The 19947-nt window shown below is 43.4% G+C and overlaps 1 protein-coding gene across 8 annotated transcripts in view; it reads right to left on the bottom strand.

Annotated features, from left to right (window-relative positions):
* sema3d (sema domain, immunoglobulin domain (Ig), short basic domain, secreted, (semaphorin) 3D) overlaps positions 1-19947 on the bottom strand; it is a 270876-nt gene that overhangs the window by 188400 nt on the left and 62529 nt on the right. For 2 of the 8 annotated variants that reach the window (XM_063072668.1, XM_063072670.1), the window contains exon 2: positions 8007-8046. The exons of 3 other annotated variants lie outside the window; for them this stretch is intronic. The gene's annotated coding sequence lies outside the window, so the exon portion shown is untranslated. Of the gene's footprint in view, positions 1-963; positions 1102-8006; positions 8047-19947 lie in introns of those variants that run through there. 3 more of the 8 variants (XM_063072666.1, XM_063072669.1, XM_063072673.1) reach the window with 3 other exon arrangements.

The following is a 19947-nucleotide window of genomic DNA, read 5'->3' as shown; positions in this document are numbered from 1 at the left end:
CCCTTGAGCAGGGGGGGGATGAGCGGATCATCAACACCAGCGATTCTGCAGATGCCCAAAATCTGGAGTAGCTCTCACACAATGCTGGAGGAACGGACGCTGCCTGACCTGCTGAGCTCTCCCAGGGATGTGCCTGTGATGTATTGGCCAGTTGGGGTCAGGTGGGTCAGCCATGCTCAGTAACCCCTTTAATGGGGACCGACAATATTACTTTGAGATTGTTCTGATCTTCTGGAACAATACTTGCATCATAGCCCCACATCAATTACAGTGACTTATGTTTCCATAGCCTCTCACGTGGGGCATTATGAACCTGCTTCTTGAGTTTATCTCTAGACCAGCTGCCTACAGGCAGTCAGTTACGATGCCTTTCATTTGCTGACAGTTCTGATAACTCAGTACACACACAGAAAGACATGCACCATACTGGTAACAGAAACACAAGTTAACAAGTGCATACTGGTGTGAAGATGATCGATATCTCTCCATTCCCTGCACATTCATGTATCTAACAACCTCCTGAAGACCACCTCTAAACCTGCTTCCACTGCTTTTCCCTGCAGCCCGTTCCAAAAGAAAATTGGCCTGTGCATCTTAAACTTGCACCCCCCCCAACTCAAATGCATGTCCTCCAGTACTTCACTAACTAGACACCAAGCACAAGGCTACCAAGCTTCCATTTACCTCTCTATGAAGTGGAAGCATGCTATTTTCTTCAGTAACCTCCCCCCAAACATCTCCAAGCAAGAAGGAAATGAGATTTTATAATCGGCTGTTGCAAGGCAACGGGAGATTTGGATCTGGAAACTGATCTCAAGTTGCATAAATCACCAAAATAAAAGTGACATCTTGGATTTAATATATAGTTTTATAATCTGCCTGGTCCTGGTTTTTGCTTCCTCCATTAATTAAATTTTTGAGGTTTGCAAAGTGCACTGCGACAGGCAAAAAGTAAAGAGTCACCTTATGTTAAAAGTAAGATCTTCTGAAAGGCGATTAACTTCATTTCCTTCACTCACTCTGCAAGTTGGCAGTGGCTGTGCGCGCTTGGCATCCGAATTTCAGGGCATTTCTTCCGGTGCTTGCCATGGGTATGGTAACGCAAACTGCTGCCAAATGTTCAACAACAACTGAATGATATCTATCCCATCCTGCAGCAGGGCCCTCCTATCAGCCAGATACACATTTTGTGTGCTCCACTGCCGTGACGATGGTGACCTCAGCCTCCTGAATCCAGAGTCGGGGCTGCTGGTCTCCCTGGACTGTGCAAGTTGTTCAGGGTACAGCGGTTTGGGAGCTTCAGAACTGGAGGGGATAACTTCAATCAGCTCAACACTGAACTGATTCCACAGCTCGTGTTCTCAGTAGTATTTATCTATTTATTTATTTATTTGTTTATTTTTGTGTGGGTTTTTTTTTCATTATTTACACAGTTTGTCTTTTGTTTCACACTGGTTGTTTGTCAGTTTTTGCTTGTATGTCGTTTTTCATTGATTGTATTGGTATTACTTGTTCTACTGTGAATGCCCACAAGAAAGTTAATCTCGTGACATGAACATACTTTGATAATAAATTTACTTTGAACCTTAGGACTGGACCCTGTCCTCCGTCCAGTGATACTCAGTTCATCTCCCATGCACTTTGTCTGAGAGTGGTGAGTGTGTGGAACGCGCTTGTCAGGGATGTTGGTAGAGGCAGATATATTAGGGGGCATTTAAAAGACTCTCAGATAGGCATGTGGATGATAGGAAAATGGAGGGGTTTGTAGGAGCAGGTTAAAAGTTTGGCACAACATCACGTGCCAACATGTTCTATTAACTAAGGATGCCTTTCTCACCAAAGCCTCCCTTTCATCCCGAGCCCGGTTTTCCCGCCGCTGCCTGTAAGAAAGCTTGTACGCTCTCCCCGTGACTGCATGGGTTTCCTCTGGGTGCTCCAGTTTCCTCCCACATTTCAAAGATGGACCAGTAGGATAACTGGTCATTGGAAACTGTTCCAGATTAGGCCAGGATTAAATCGAGGGATTGCTGGGCAGCACGGCTCAAAGGGCCAGAAGGCCCTATCCCATGCTATATCTCAACAAATAAATAAATAGACAATAAATAGATACCAGCAGTGTTAGCTCAGATGATAATGGCTGAAAGGTCAGGACATCGTCATGGAAGGAAGAGCCTGTATGGTGCCTGACTGTTCTATGAAATGATTATCGAATCTGAAATACAGAACCAATAGACATGGTGGAAAATCAAACTGACACCGCAGATGCTGGAATTCTGAAAGAAAACCAGACAATGCTGGAAACTCTCAAGTGGTCAGGCAACATCCGAGAAGAGATAATTGAAGTTAATGTTTCAACTCTGGACTTCTCCAAATCAGAATCAGTTTTACTATCACTGGCATATGTCATGAAATTTGTTGTTTTGCAGCAGCAGTACAGTGGAATACTTAAAAACAAATTATAAATTACAGAAAGAAATATACATCTCCACTGGATTGTGGTTAATTGGGCTGTCAGTAATTGGGACAGCAGCTTATTTTGGACAACTCTGAAAGAACAAAAACAAATCAAGAAAATAGCTGGGATTCTCTTCATTTATTTGGGACATTATGCCACTCAATTGAGACAGAAGACTGTTGCCAAACATTTCTAACTAGTATCAGCCACGTGCATGTCATGTGGCAGAGTTAGATGCTACACCATGTTCAGAGTGAACCCACCCAGCCAACACACTTTTCGTCCCTCTTCCCTCCGGGAGAAGGCTCAGGAGCTTGAAGACTCGTATGGCCAGATTTGGGAACAGCTTCTTTCCAACTGTGATAAGACTGCTGAACGGATCCTGACCCGGATCTGGGCCGTACCCTCCAAATATCCAGACCTGCCTCTCGTTTTTTTTTGCACTACCTTACTTTCCATTTTTCTATTTTCTATTTATGATTTATAATTTAAAATTTTAATATTTACTGTTTTTTACTATTTTTACTATTTAGTATTTGTATTCCAGGGAGCAGGAAGCGCAGAATCAAATATCGCTGTGATGATTATACATTCCTGTATCAATCGTTTGGTGACAATAAAGTATAAAGTAAAGTAAGTTTTTAAATAGCATCAGTTACTTGTGTTTGTGTTCAAAAAGCAGTGTGATTTTTGTCACTGATAGTTGGCGAGAAATAAGCAGTAAGACAAATCAGAACTGTTTTGCTCACTGTGGTTTTGAGCATTCAGACTTGGAAATGCCAGAAACGCTGGGAGTGAAAATGAAATAATTTCACTACTTCCAATAAGTTAGGACCCATGAAGAATTTTAAGGTATCTAAAATCATCTTGCACGTTACAATGAAAATGAATATTTGGAGGATGAAATCGTTGAAAGCATTGTTTGGAGGCAGTCCATTACCGGCACAAGATTTCTGCACTGCTTTTGTTCATTTACAGTCAATCAAAAGACTATGGCAGTGTACACTGGATGATTTCCTCCATCAATAACCATTAGGAACTAACACACAGATTTATAGTACAGTAGTATTGGCCGTGTTCCAATTTGTTCTGTATTTCATTTAAATACATAATTTGTTACTCAGTTAAATGACAGTTGGGCTTTTTTTTATACCATTTTAACTATTTTCATGAAAATTCTGCTAATTGGGGCAGCTGCTTAATTGGGACAAAATGCATTGGTCCCAATGTGTCCAATTTAACCGGAATACATACATACATACATACATACACACACACACACACACACACGCGCGCGCGCACGCACATCTATCTATCTATCTATCTATCTGTGTATAATTAAATAAGTAGTCCAAATACACATCAAAAATAGTGAGGCGGAGTTCATGGGTTCATTGCCCTTTCAGAAATCTGAACTGATTACCTCAGATGTAGATAGTGAAACAGAAACGTACCACAAGGATAACTCCACAAAATCACAGAATAAGAACGCTGTGAACAATTGACGTTCTCAAATGTTAATATTACCTTTTTGCTGCTATTAAAACTGGATTGTGATCAATCAGGCCAAGGCAGAGAGAGTTTAATTCAGATAAATGTGAGGTGTTGCATTCTGGTAAGACACGACAGGACAGACACAGTGAACATATTAAACATACAAAGGCAATGCTTCAAGAAGGCACATCCATCATTAGGTACCTCACCATCTAGGGCATACCCTCTTCTCATTACTACCATTCTCACTAAGGAGGTACAGAAGCCTGAAGGCCCACTCAATGATGCAGGAACAGCCTCCTCCCCTCCACCATCAGATTTCTGAGTGGTTCCTGAACACTACCTCAATATTCTTCTTTTACACTATTTATTTCAAAGACTCAAAGTACAATTTATTATCAAAGTACGCCTGCAGTATACAATCCTGGGGTTCACCTTCCCACAGACAGCCACGAAACAGAGAAAAACCATGGAACCCGTTCAAAGAACATAAGAACAGAGGAAATAGGAGCAGGAGTAGGCCATCTGGCCCGTCGAGCCTGCTCTGCCATTCCTAAGATCATGCTTTCTTGATAGCCTGCTGTAGCTGCAAACCAACCTTTTGTGATCCATGCACAAACACTCCCAAGTCCCTCTGCACAGCAGCGTGCTGCATTTTGTTTTTACCATTCAAAGGATAATCTGCTTTTCCATTTTTCCTTCCAAAGTGGATGACCTCACAATTACTAACATTGTATTCCATCGGCCAGACCCTTGCCCACTCACTTAACCTATTTATATCTAAATCTAAAGAAAAACATCAAACCCCCAATGTGTAAAATAGCAAATAGCGCAAATGGAATAAAAATGAGTGGGAAAAAAAAACAGAATATAAAATCCCAACACTCAAAGACATTGAAAGAGTCCAGCCATATTCAGTTTAGCTCATTTCAGTTCAATCGAGCACTGTCTCATTCGTTAAGTTTATAGTAATTTGCCGTGCTTGCCTTGCTGCCACAAAACAACAAATTTCACGACTGACGTCAGTGACAATAAACCTGATTCTGATCCTCATGTGAATGGTAGGACCATAGGGAGTGCTGTAGAATAGCATGTCTTCGGAGGGCACCTACGCTTCCTTGAAAGTGGCATCACAGGTGGACTGGGTGCTGAAGAAGCCTTTCATCAGTCAGGATACAGAAGTGGGACATCATGTTCCATTGTTAACGCCATATTTGGAATTCTGGTTGCCTGGCACCATGAAAGATCTCACTAAATTGGACAAGGTGCAAAAAAGACTTGTGAGTATATTGCCAGGACTGGAAGTTATTAGTTATAAGGACTTGGGTTAGAGGCTGGGACTGCTTTCCCTAGATTGAAGGAGGCTGAGCGATGATCTTATAAGATCATGAGACGGTGCAGTAGCGTAGAGGTTAGCATAATGCTATTACAGCATGGGTAACCCGTTGTCTGCAAGGAGTGTTGACGTTCTCCCTGTGACCGTGTGGGTTTCCTCTGGGGGCTCTGGTTTCCTCCTACATTCCAAAGACATACGGGTCAGTAGGTTAATTAGTCACGTGGGTGTAACTGGGCAGTGTGGGCCGAAAGAGACAGCTACTGCGCTGCATCTCTAAATAATAAAACATAAATAAAATAAAGAGAATCGCCACTTTATTTTTTTCCCAGGTACTTTCTGAAGCAGTATTGAGGGTGGGGAAGACTCCTTCTAATCAGAGTGCAAAGCTGGATGCCAGAGATCCTATGCACTGTTTCCAGTAGGAAGTTATCATAGTTCCCTGCACAATAGTTCTCCCATAGTCCAAGCTGAGTAAAGACAAATAATCTGATCAGAGTCACATTGCAGTTTGATGGATCTCACTGAGGGAAAACGGGGTGAGATGTTGTTGGTTTACATCCAAGCTTAAGGTCTATGATTGGATGTTACATACTGAAAATGCTTTCAGGAAGGATGGATCTTTCTCCAATGTTGTCCAAAGGTTCTGCTTGTGTATCCACTCAAAACCTGCCAGGGCACCTGCACGAAGCATTCTTCAACGAAGTGTCATCAGGCCAGGTGTGGATAGACTTGAAGATGACCACTGCAGATGAGAGCCCATTCGAGAATGAATAACGCGGTAATATCCTCAAACCAGCTCCCCCAGAAATTCCACAAAGTGCTTGAGGAACCCATGAAGTCAGGCAGCAACTCTGGAGGTCTTCCTGACCGCTGAGTTCCTCCAGCATTTTGTATGTGTGGCTCAAGATTTCCAACATCTGCAGAATCTCTTGCGTTCACATTCTGATCACAGAACAAGAACCTCAGTGCATTACACTTGTTACATACACCTGTTAGGGTGCATTCTCCAGTTACCTTATAAGGTAACCGTGGCCTTCCGCCAGGAGCAGATGTCATCAGCTGGTTTCTAACCTTCACCGAGTGTTTCGACCCTTAACCACGACACTCTCCAGTTGGTCGGCCGGCAGTGGTGGCCAAATCACTGCCCGTCTGCTCCTGGCTTCCAGCTCCCCTCCTCTCGCCTACTCCAAATCCAACAAGAAGCTCGTTCTGCCTCTTCCCCCATCCTACGAGCTGCTTGTTTTTTGCTCCTTTCGTCCAGGCCCAGATCTGACAACAACCGCCATGCTGATTTGGCTGGGAAACCTCTGCAGCCAATCTCCACAGGGAACAACCATGTCTGCCATCTCTTGTCTTTACACTCCTGCAGTAAGGGCTGGTATTTCAAGGCTGTTCTCTCATGGGCCTCTTCCCATCCCTCCTCCCACGGCACAGTCAGCTCGACCAGAATTATTTTCTTGTCTTCCGTTGACCACAGTACAATGTCTGGGCGTAGGGTTGTGTGCACCACATCCGGGAACTGCAGCCTCCTTCCCACATCGACCCTCATCTCCCAGGACCTGGCCGTTAGCAGCAGATACTGTATGGTTTAAAAACGGGGCCTCACAGTGGGGAAAAAGCCAGAGGGAGATCAAAGATTTTATTATTCCTAGAATACAACAACATAAAAGCAGAATGTCCTTTTCTTTAAATTGCAAACAATTGAACCTGGTTCCCATAATGAGGCTGCCTATCGCCAACCACACTGGCTCCAGGAAAGGTCACAGCCAATCCCCTCAGGAGGGTGTGCACTCCAAACAATAAGAAGAGCTAGAGGCCGCAGTGAATAAATGGCTCTTCAGAGACCTAACCCAGAATCCTCGGACTTTATTGGAAATTTACAATGGTTTATTTTAATGACCCAACACATTGGTTCTTTCAGTGGATTTATTTCACCCCCTTTTCTTCTCAGGAAAGTTCATGGTCTTTTCTTCACAGCCTGAAGCACCAGGAAACACATTGAATTATTTGTGAAAGTACAGAGACTGAGGAGAGCATTGTTTGTAAAAACTTGTTAACAGGTAACACCACAATACAGGGAGCACCAGGAGGGAGTTTCCAGACCTCTGGACCCACCAAGGGTAACTGTTGACATGCAACTTTTGCAATATCACGAGAGCTGCCAACGATGCTCCTGAAAGAACCGACTCATTTATCAAAACCAGCATCACCTTTTATTATGATCCTGCCACTGGTTTGGATCAAGTTGTTTTCCCAATACAGCAGTTACAAACCAAAACTGCTGAGAGACCGAGTTCAGGAGTTGACACTGTATGACGCACTTCCAAATAACTGAGCGCCAAGTCGAAAAAAGCACATTTGATCCTTTATTATGCCAGCAAAGAAGTGATCAGAATTAGCATAATTAGCATAATAAATGAAATAAGCGGTCAACAACAAATAGCCAATTCCCCTGCTCAGCCTCTCTCTAATCGAACTAAAATTGACATCACAAAGCGTGAATATGTGCCTATACGTGCCCATACTCATTACTCGTACCATGCCCCCACCCATGTGACAAATTAGCACAGCCCATATTAAAACACGCAACACAGAATACAATATGGACAGACAGAAAATAGATACGTGACTCCTACACCTAATGAAAGTTATCCCTTTGGGAGATTCATCACCTCCACCGACCCAACCAAATCCAAATCCAAATGATACAGGAAAACATACCTATGTCGTCACAGTTGAAGTATCCCATCAAACCTCTGACCTGGAAAAAATTTTGCAATGAATTACTTGGCTTGATGAGATACTTATTTTTAATATTTTTTTAATTACAGATACAGTATGGTAACGGGCCCTTCTGGCCCAACGAGCCTTTGCTGCCCAAATTACACACATGACTAATTTACCTACTTACCCCTTACGTCTTTGGAATGTGGAGAGGGAACCAAAGCTCCTCGACAAAACGCACGGGGTCACAGCAAGAGTATACCAATTCCTTACAGTCGGTGGTGGGAATTGAACCTGGGTCACCGGTGCTGTAAATCACCACGCTACCGTGCCAGGTTTATTATTTGTTGGATATTTCAAATTAATTGATGCTATGTGGGTATTAATGAAACAGAGTAAATGTATCACACAATTACATGGTCTAATGAGCCACAGAGCACAGAAAGAGGCCCTTCTGCCCATCCATTCCCTGCCAACCTTCACGCATCTACCTACACTTATCTTGAGTCCTGATAAAGGGTCTCAGCCTGAAACATTGGCTCTTTATTCCTTTCCATAGATGTTACCTCACCTGCCAAGTTCCTCCAGCATTTTGTGTGTGTTGCTTTGGATTTCCAGCATCTGCAGAATCTCTTGTTTTCCTGCTTTAATCCCATTTCATTCTTCCCACATTCTAATCAACCCCTCCCCAAGACTCCACCACCAGCACCTCCTCAGGGACAATATTCAGTAGCCACTTAAGCCATCAGGTTGGTGAGGGGATATCAGAGCAAGGGAGGACATTGGAGATGGGTTGGTGAGGGTTATCAAAGTGAGGGGAGGACGATGGAGATGGATTGGTGAGGGGTTATCAGAGTGAGGGGAGGACAATGAAGACTGGTTGATGTCAGGAAGATGACTCAGGATTTGCAGGTGACTTGGGATGAAATGTCACAGATGGTTGAAGACACTTGAACAGATCTCACTCTAGCTGAATAAACTTTGGTGGAATTTTTCAAGGCAGAGTTTGCCCCATTGGAGAAACCAGATTACAATGTGAATAGAGTGTACAAGCTCAGTTCACAAGCAGAAGACCAACAGAAACAAGTTCCTAGCTCTTTAGTGCCATCTCATTCTGTACATTGGTGGTTGGAAGATGGAACATGTATAAAATGGAGAGCTCCAGCAAGAAGAAGAAATCACAAAGTTCTGTTATTGAAAGAGTGCAGAGAAAATTTACAAGGATGTTGCCAGGGCTTGAGGGCCTGGTTTATAGGGAAAGGTTACATAGGTTAGGGCTTTTTTCCCCCTTAAAAGTAGGAGAATGAGCGGCAATTTGATAGAGGTATACAAAATTTTGAGGATATAGACAGGATAAATGCAGGTAGGCTTTTTCTTCCCCGAGGCTGGATGAGACTAGAACTGGAAGTCATAGGTTAAGGGTGAAAGGTAAAATGCTTCAGGGAAACCTGAGGGGGAACTTCTTCACTCAGAGGGTGGTGAGAGTGTAGAGCAAGCTGCCAGCAGAAGTGGTGGATGCGGATTTGAATCCGACGTTTAAGAGAAGTTTGGATAGGTTCACGGATTGGAGGGGTATGGAGGGCTATGGTCCGGTTGTGGATTGATGGAAGTAGGCAGAATAATAGTTCAGCATGAACTAAATGGGCCAAAAGGCCTGTTTCTGTGCTGTATTGTTCTCTGACTCTTATCACTCTATCTAACAAAAATTACAGCATTTCACTTGGAAAACTTGAAGAATCATGTTTACACTCAAACTCCCAAACTCCAAAAACTCCAATAAGTAAACACAAGAGGCAGCTTCCCCTGGCTTTGTGAGGTTTGGTGTCCACCCTTATGTTCTGGTGACGTGCACCAACCAACACCTCAACACTTGTCCCTTCCTGACAAAGGGCCTCAGCCTGAAACATCGACTCTTTATTCCCCTCCATAGATGTTGCTTGACGTGCTGAGTTCCTCCAGCACTTTGTGTGTTGCTCTGAATTCCCAGCATCTACAGAATCTCCCGTCTTTATAACACCCAACACCACACTTTCACAGGTCTGAGGCCTTGTCAATTGATCAGATGTGGAGGTAGAGGTCAGAACAGTTGGCTTGAATCCTGACGGTATATGTCGCTCGAACAGTCACACCAACACAATGTGTCAGTTGCCATGGAGACTGCTGGGCAGGGAATGTCTCTGGAGCTTCCTTCATCCCAGCAGCGTTTACATTTCAAAGATAACGAATTACCATCAAATCCCATAGGAAATGTTACATCAAACCATGTGTCAGAGAGGATTCATGATCCCTTACAACACAGAAGGTCACTCAACACGTCAAATCCATGCTGTCTCAGAGCTCTTTCAGCAATTCACCTGTTTTCCCTTGCACGTGCCAATCACTACCCTTTAATTCTCCCTACACTGAAGGCATTCGAAGCTACCCCCACAATCCTCCATCCAGACACTTACACAAGAGGCAAATAAATCTACCCCTACAATTCCCCCTCCAGACACCTAAATTAGGGACAATTGAATCTCAAAGTGTAAAGTTCAAAGTAAATTTATTATCAAAGTATTTACACATTACCATATACTATCCTCAGATTCATTACACGACACTGAGAAAATGAATCTCAGGCTAGCAAATGATGACATATAGCGACTTTGTTTATACATTTACTTTGAATTTTGTATCTACTCTCTAATTCCCCCTCCAAATGCTACACTAGGGGCAATTGAATCTAGCCCCAGTTTCTCTCTCCAAACCCTTACACTGGGGGCAATTGAATCCTTCAACCTTTGGAATGTAGGAGCAAACTGGAGCACCAAAGTGTACCCTATACAACCACAGGGAGAACGTGCAAACTCCACATAAACAACACTTGAATTCAGGACTGAGCCCCCTCTCCAGACCTGAGTGACAGAGTTGCCCAAACAAAATGTTTTGCTGGGAGCTTAGAGTCATAAAGTCTTACAGCCCAGAAGCAGGCCCTACAGCCCAACTGGTCCATGCTGACCAAAGTGCTCACCTGTTTTACTGCCTGCATTTGTTCCATGTCCCTCTGAACCTTTCCTATCTGCCTACTTATTCAAATATCATTTAAAGATTATTGCAACTCCCTCATTCTCTGCTTTTTTCAGGGAGCTCATTCCGTACACCCACCAGCCTCTGTGTGAAGAAGTTGCCCCTCGGGTCACTATGAAATCTTTCCCCTCTCATCGTAAACCTATGGCATCTAGTTTTTAGTCTTTTTTTTTCTAGGGGACAACCATGCACGTTACTCCTATATAAGCTACTCATGATTTCATAATGTCACCCTCCAGTATCAATGTTCTAATGAATAAAATCCTAACCTGCTCAACCTCTCTCAATAACTCAGGCCCTCAAGTCACGGTAACATCCTCATAAATCTTCGTTGCACTATTTCTAGCTTAATGACATCTTTCCTATAACAGGATGACCAAAACAGTAAACAATAATTTAAGTTTGGCCTCACCCAGTGTTTGGACAACTGCAATATAACATCCCAGCTTCGATACTCAGATGCCAGGAATGATGAAAGCCAATGTGCCAAGTGCCTTCGTCACCAGCCTGTCTACTTGCAACATCACTCTCAATATAACACACATAGAATTCAGTCTGAAATGTCGACTATTTATTCTTCTCCATAGATGCTGCCTGACCTGCTGAGTTCCTCCAGCATTTTGTGTGTGTTGCTCTGGATTTCCAGCAAATGCAGAATTTTTTTTCTGTTTTTCACTTTTAACATATTATATTCCTCCTCTCTTTGGCCCCTCTATTCTGCTACACTCCCCAAGCCCCTACCATTTACTTTGGTTTGATTTACCAAAACGCAACAGCTTGCACTTGTCTGGAATGAATGCCATTTGCCAATCCTCAGCCCACAGACATAGCTGAGGCCTTGAGGTCACCAGCAAATCAATCACTTTGATGAGTCTAAAAAATTCAATTTCAGTTATTAGCCAGAATCAGAATCGGGTTTATTATCACCGACATTGTTGTCTTGTGGCAGTGGTACAGTGCAAGATAAAAATTATTCTAAGTTACAAAAATAAATAATTAGAACAAAATACGATTACCGAGGTCATAATCATGGGCTATTCAGAAATCTGCTGGCAGAGGGGAAGAAGCTGTTCCTGAATCATTGAGTGTGGGTCTTCAGGCTCCTGTACCTCCCTGATGGTAGCAATGAGAAGAGGGCACGTCATGTGTGATGGGGCCCTTATTGATGGACAGTGCCTCTTGAAGATGTGCTTGATGGCAGGGAAGTTAATCCCCGTAATAGAACAGACTGCGTCAAGGATTCTGTGTATAAATAACTTCTCATACAATCACACTGTTAAATTCATGTTGTGTGATCATTTTCCCCATTTAAAGCCAGTTGCGAACACTAGGCCCTGTGGCACTATTAGTGGAGAGCAGTGGCTTTGTTGTCCATACTGAAGACCAGAGGCTTTGATGTCCATGTTGAAGACCAGAGGCTTTGATGTCCATGTTGGAGACCAGAGGCTTTGATGTCCATGTTTGAGACCAGAGGCTTTGATGCCCATGCTGGAGACCAGAGGCTTTGATGTCCATGTTGGAGACCAGAGGCTTTGATGTCCATGTTGGAGACCAGAGGCTTTGATGTCCATGTTTGAGACCAGAGGCTTTGATGTCCATGTTGGAGACCAGAGGCTTTGATGTCCATGTTGGAGACCAGAGGCTTTGATGTCCATGTTTGAGACCAGAGGCTTTGATGTCAATGTTTGAGACCAGAGGCTTTGATGTCCATGTTTGAGACCAGAGGCTTTGATGCCCATGTTGGAGACCAGAGGCTTTGATGTCAATGTTTGAGACCAGAGGCTTTGATGTCAATGTTTGAGACCAGAGGCTTTGATGCCCATGTTGGAGACCAGAGGCTTTGATGCCCATGCTGGAGACCAGAGGCTTTGATGTCCATGTTGGAGACCAGAGGCTTTGATGTCCATGTTTGAGACCAGAGGCTTTGATGTCAATGTTTGAGACCAGAGGCTTTGATGTCAATGTTTGAGACCAGAGGCTTTGATGTCCATGTTTGAGACCAGAGGCTTTGATGCCCATGTTGGAGACCAGAGGCTTTGATGTCAATGTTTGAGACCAGAGGCTTTGATGTCAATGTTTGAGACCAGAGGCTTTGATGCCCATGTTGGAGACCAGAGGCTTTGATGCCCATGCTGGAGACCAGAGGCTTTGATGTCCATGTTGGAGACCAGAGGCTTTGATGTCCATGTTTGAGACCAGAGGCTTTGATGTCAATGTTTGAGACCAGAGGCTTTGATGTCCATGTTTGAGACCAGAGGCTTTGATGTCCATGTTGGAGACCAGAGGCTTTGATGTCCATGTTGGAGACCAGAGGCTTTGATGCCCATGCTGGAGACCAGAGGCTTTGATGTCCATGTTGGAGACCAGAGGCTTTGATGTCAATGTTTGAGACCAGAGGCTTTGATGTCCATGTTTGAGACCAGAGGCTTTGATGCCCATGTTGGAGACCAGAGGCTTTGATGTCAATGTTTGAGACCAGAGGCTTTGATGCCCATGTTGGAGACCAGAGGCTTTGATGCCCATGCTGGAGACCAGAGGCTTTGATGCCCATGCTGGAGACCAGAGGCTTTGATGTCCATGTTGGAGACCAGAGGCTTTGATGTCCATGTTGGAAATCAGTGGCTTTGATGTCCATGTTGGAAATCCGTGGTTTTGATGTCCATGTTGTGTAAAATGTAACTAAATATGCAAAGGGAATAAACCCACCTCTGATCTGAGCAGGTTTACATAGAGCCCCTAGGTGTCAGCTGTCTTACAGCAAGCATGAACACATTCTACATGAGATAGCTGGCTTGTAATTTGATGCAATTGTTCAAAAGGAGACATGTACCAGTCTGTGTGCATTCCCCCTCTTTGGGAGAGGCTCAGCAGTTAGATGCCCAGACATGAATCCCAAGGAAAGACAGGGCAGGCAAAGCAAAATAACACCCAAACCCGCACCTCACGGAAGGATTAGCGTTCCACTTCCATGGGTTCAGTGTTATACATAACATTGGTCAAGCCACACAGAATCAAGAACTAGACGGCACAGATTTAAGGTGAGACAGGAGAGACTTAATTCAAATCTGGGGGACAAGTTTCTTACTCAGATGGTGGCCAGTTTATGGAATATATTACTGGAAGAAATGATTGAGACAGGTGCATAAACAATATTTAACATCTTCACTCAGAGCAAAAATTCCAGAAAAGATGATTGAGCAAGTACATAAACAATATTTAAAATACAATTGTACAGACACATGGATAGGAAACTACTTTCCTCTGCTTTCTAAGGAGGCAGAAGAGAGCTGGACTTTACACACATCATTCTACACATGCACAGTAGAGAACATCCTATCAAGCTGCATCACTGCATGGTACAGAAGCTACACTGAGGCAGACAGGAAGGCTCTACAACAGGTCGTCAAAACTGTTCAGTACATCATTGGCACCAGCCTACCCACCATCTAGGACATATATACAGAAAGATGCCAGAGATATCACGAGGGATCCCATCCACCTTGCTCATGGACTGTTTATCCCACTCCCATCAGGGAGGTGGATATGCAGCATCCACACCAGGACCAGCAGACTCAAAAACAGTTACCTTCCCCAAGCAGTGAGGCTGATCAACACCTCCGCCCACTAACCCACCCCTCCACATCCCCAATCCTACCACTTTATCACTTCCTGTCAGGGTCATCTTGTGTAGAGAGACTCCTTTGCCTAGCATCATTTTATGGACATACAATCAATCTATGTATATAAGCTATCTTATGTATTTATATCTATTGTGTTTTTTAGTATTGTGTTCTTTATCTTATTGTGTTCTTTGTGCTGCATCAGACCCAGACTAACAATTATTTCATTCTCCTTTACACTCATGTACTGGAAGTGACATTAAATAATCATGAATAGGAAAGTTTTGGGGGAATTCAGGAACTAATGAATCCCAGATAAGCACCACTAAGTCCACAGAAGAGATGGACGGAGACCCATAGTGGGCAGACAATACAGCCTCACATGACTTCCTGCTCTCTATTGTGGAGCAGATAGAGAGACTGCACTACTCACTCCCTCTGGTTGATTCAGAATCAGCACCAGCTCTATTATCACTGAGATATGTTGTGAAATTTGCTGTTTTGCAGTGCAATACATTAATAAATTACTCCCAATTACAAAAGAGCAAATGAGGAACAGCGAGGCAGTGTTCATGAACCATTCAGACATTTGATAGCAGAGGGGAAGAAGCTGTTTGTAAATCACTAAGTGGACAACATCCATCTGTTCCTTTGAAATGAATAGCACTTGCTGAGATGACAGCCCTCTGGCCGTTTCTCATGGCCCTGTGGAACTTGGGTAAACGATAGCCCTTAATCCCCCTTAATATGCAGAGATCCATTCATCACCATCCCAGATATACTCAGTGACCGATCCTCCACTGTCCTCTTAGGGTGAGAATTTTGAAGATTCACCACTATCTGGGCAAAGGCATTTCTCCTCATCTCTGCTCTGAGTGGCTGAACCCACATCTGGAGAGATGGCAAAGACTATCCTCACACCTTCCCGGTTAGGATGGCACAGTAGTTAGCACAACACTGTATATTACAGGAAACCTGGGTTCAATTCCTGCCACTCCCTGTTAGGAGTTTATACGTCCTCCCTGTCAACCATGTGGATTTACTCCGGGTGCTCCAGTTTCCTCCCACATTCCAAAGGTGAACCGGTTGGTACATTAATTGGCCATTGGAAATTCTTTCATGATTAGTTTATCTATTTATTGAGATACAGTGTGGCACAGGCCCTTCCAGCCCTTTGAGCCAATCTGCTCAGCAATCCTCCAATTTAATCTGAGCTTAATCATGGGTCAATTTCCAATGACCAACCTGCAAGAATTTTACACGGTTGATTACGAGAATGATTCCAGGAATGAAAGGGTTACTGTGTGAGGAACGTCTGGCAGCTCTTGGGCTGTATTCCCTGAAGTTCAGGAGAATGAGAGGGGATCTCATAGAAACATTCCAAATGTTAAAAGGCCTGAACAGATTAGATATGGCAAAGTTATTTCCCATGGTAGGGGAGTCTAGGATAGGACAAGAGGGCATGATTTCAGAATTGAAGGAGATGCATTTAGAACAGAGATGTGGAGAAATTACTTTAGTCAGAGGGTGGTAAATCTGTGGAATTTGTTGCCACAAGCAGCTGTGGAGGCCAAGTCATTGGGTGCATTTCAGCCAGAGATAGATAGGTTCTTGATTAGCCAGGGCATCAAAGGGAATGGGGAGATGGCAGGGGAGTGGGGATGACTGGAAGAATTGGATCAGCCCATAATTGAATGGTGGAGCAGACTCGATGGGCCGAATGGCCTACTTCTGCTCATCTATCTCATGGTCTTATGATCATCCCAGCATCTTCTAAACACAAGACAGTACAACTCCAATTTGCTTTATCTCATTAACTTCACTCTCTCTGGCACAGGTTTCATTTGTGAGGACATCAGACTCAGGCAAATTACTCCAGATGCATTCTCTCGGTGGCAGGAAGATGTTTTTATCTGTGTTCAGATAAGGGTCAGCACAGCATCTGCTTTTCTGACTACTTCAAGATTAAGATTCAAGTTTATTTATCACATGTACATGGAAACATACCGTGAACTGTGTCTTTTACATTAACACTGGCAGCCCCATACAGATTCAGAGTTCAAAGTAAATTTGCTATCAAAGTACGTATATGTCACTTAATGCTACCCTGAGATTCATTTATTTGCAGGCATTCACAATACAGCAATAGAATCAATGAAAAAATGCACGCAAAGCTGACAAACTGCCAACATGCAAAAGACGACAAATAAAAAAATAACCAAATAAATAATACCGAGAACATAAGTTGTGGAGTTCTTGAAAGTGAGTCTGTAAGTTATGGAATCAGTTCAGTGTTGAGGTGAGTGAAGTTATCCGTTCTGATTCAGGAGCCTGATGGCTGTAGGGTAATAACTGTTCCTGAACCTGGTGGCATGGGACCGAAGGCTCCTCTACCTCCTTCCCGATTGTAGTAGCAAGAGAACATGGCCAGGATGGTGGCCGTCGTTAATAATGGACGCTGCTTTTTCCCTGACAGTTCTCTAAGTAGATGTGCTCAATGGTGGGGACCCCTCCGGTGTCACACTGTGAAACACCAACGTTTGGAAGCTGTTGCAGAAGCGGACTGCACTTCTCAGGCTCTGCACTGACCGTCCGTATCTGACCACACATGCAGCAGGAGTTGAGAATGTGCAGGTTTCAGGCTATTTAGTGTGAAAGCAGATTGTCCGCACATTCTCAGCAAAGGCTGAATTTCAATAACTGAGAAAGCATTATTGTTGCTCACAGTTTAATGGCAATGTCACCACTGATAAATTAATCCTCAGCCTCTGGTTACCATTTGAGTTTTGACTCTTTATCCAAAATGCTGGACTTAAATCATCTCAGAACTTTTTGACAGATATTTAGATTTCATGCTCCATTTATCATCAGAGGTAGATGGATTAATTGAATTCCAACGGCTCCAGTATCAGCAAGGTTTAGTTTAACCCTACCTCATACCAAAAACTACAGGTTCCATTTCATCTGACAGACACTACCCCATCAATCTATCAGTTCCCCATCACTATTAATTACTTTTGTTTCATACAATCTAAAGTTTGTTTGTTGTAATCAACTTATAACCTAACCATGAACCTATTTGAGTTACGGTTCTGTTACACCCTGTGCTTCCTTACCCAGAGTTTCATACCCAAATTCCTCCTCAAGAATTATTTAATCATTTGGCCGATACCACAATAATCTTTCAGCATGTGTTCATTCAATCCCAGGATGCGTGCCAACAGCCAGACCAGCATTATGACGAAGATATACTTTCCCCTGGTTCCCCTCCTCCTTCCCTTTCTCCCATAGTCCACTCTCCTCTCCTTTCAGATTCCTTTTCCCCTTTTCTGCCATCACATCCCAGCTTCTTACTTCATCTCTCCCTCACCCACACACCTGGTCTCACCTATCACCTGCCAACTTGTCCTCCTTCCGCTCCCCGCCACCTTCTTATTCTGGTATCTGCCCCCTTCCTTTCCACCACCCATACTATTTGAGGTAGATTCTTTAAATGAGATGTTACAGAACAATATAACATTAACTCTGAGAATTCAGGATGTGGAAGACTACTGCACTTCAGTATAGAATCCCAACTCCAAAGCTGGGCTACTACCACAATAAACAAGCAAAAAGAGTCTGGGACCCTTAATTTGGATGAAGAGATGAGGAGCTGCAATGTGAATTGTTTCTCTCTGCAAATACTGCACGACCTGCTGAGGATTTCCAGTACGTCTTATTTTTATTAGAGATTTCCAGCATCTGCACGTTATTTTTCACAGAAGAGAAACTGAAAGAACAGGATGCAAAATGAAATTATGCGGTGAAATAATATTATCCACTATCTCAATCATGTTCTGCTCAGAAACATTAACATGAGAATTTTCCCAAGGGAATTCATCTGGGTAAATACAATGATTAATCATTCTAAAATGTAACTTTCACAGCAATCAAACAAGTTTTGAAACAGATGTGTGAACTTCATGATTTTAAAAAAACAGCTTTTGCAACCAATGGACATGCTATGTTAGCGAGGGAATATGTGACGACTCTTGTGGGCTGCCAGCACATCCTTACTTTGTATTGGTTGATGCAGTTTACTGTATGTTTTGATGAACATGTGATAATTAAATCGGACCCTAAATCAGAGTAAAATTTCTAATGTGATTGCCATTTCTACAGGTTTTCCTTTTCTCTCAGAGCCAAAGGTAAGATCAAACTTAACGAGTTCCTGGAACCTACAAAGTTTGGTTACATACTTGCAAAGAACATTGAGGTCTGTAAACTCTACTTCTAATGGGAATTCCTTGAAGCAGAATGAAGTAATCCCCGTGAAGCTGAGGGAAGTTAGCACAGGTCATTGGAACAATGCTCTGATGGGAACACAATAATATATCAAACTCCCAACCAGAGTGTAACAGAGCGAGGTGTACTGTATAATCCAGTGTAAACTGCCCTGGTAATGTGTTTCAAGACCCCTCCCATCTCAAACATTCTCTCTTCTCCCTCCTCCCATCAGGCAGAAGATACAAAAGCCTGAAAGCACCTCCCACCAAACTCAAGGACAGCATCTATCCCACTGTTATCAGACTATTGAATGGCTCCCAGGTATGAAAAGATGGACAATTGACCAGACAATGTACCTCATTATTACCTTGCTCCATATTATCTACCTGCATCACACTTTCTCTGCAACTGTAACACTTCATTCTGTATTCTGTTACATTTTCTCTTGTACCATCTCGATGCACTGTGCAATGTCAATGATCTAGATAGAATAGATGTGCAGATGTTTCCAATGGGGGAGTTTAGGACCAGAGGGAAAAAGGATGTCACTTTAGAACAGACATGAGGAGGAATTTCTTTAGCCAGAGGGTGGTGAGTCTCTGGAATTCATTGCACAGGCAGCTGTGGATGCAAAGATACCGGGTGTATTTAAAGCAACACACGCAAAACGCAGGAAGAGCTCTGCAGGTCAGGCATGGAAAGAAATAAACAGTCATCATTTCGGGCCGAGACCTTTTTACTGGACTGAGAAGGAAGGGGGAAGTTGCCAGAATAAAAAGGTGGGGAGAGGGGAAAAGGCTAGCTGGAAGGTGACAGGTGAAGCCAGGTGGCTGAGAAGCATCAAGGGCTGGAGAAGAAAGAATCTGACAGGAGAAGAGAGTGGACAATAGGAGAAAGGGAAGGAGGAGGAGACCCAGGAGGAAGTAATAGGCAGGTGAGAAGAGTGGGGAATAGAGGAAGATGGGGGTGGGGGGTAGATTTGTTCA

The sequence above is a fragment of the Mobula hypostoma genome, chromosome 20, assembly GCF_963921235.1.
Source record: "Mobula hypostoma chromosome 20, sMobHyp1.1, whole genome shotgun sequence".
Taxonomy (NCBI): Eukaryota; Metazoa; Chordata; class Chondrichthyes; order Myliobatiformes; family Myliobatidae; genus Mobula; species Mobula hypostoma.
This window is presented reverse-complemented; position numbering and strand designations above follow the sequence as displayed.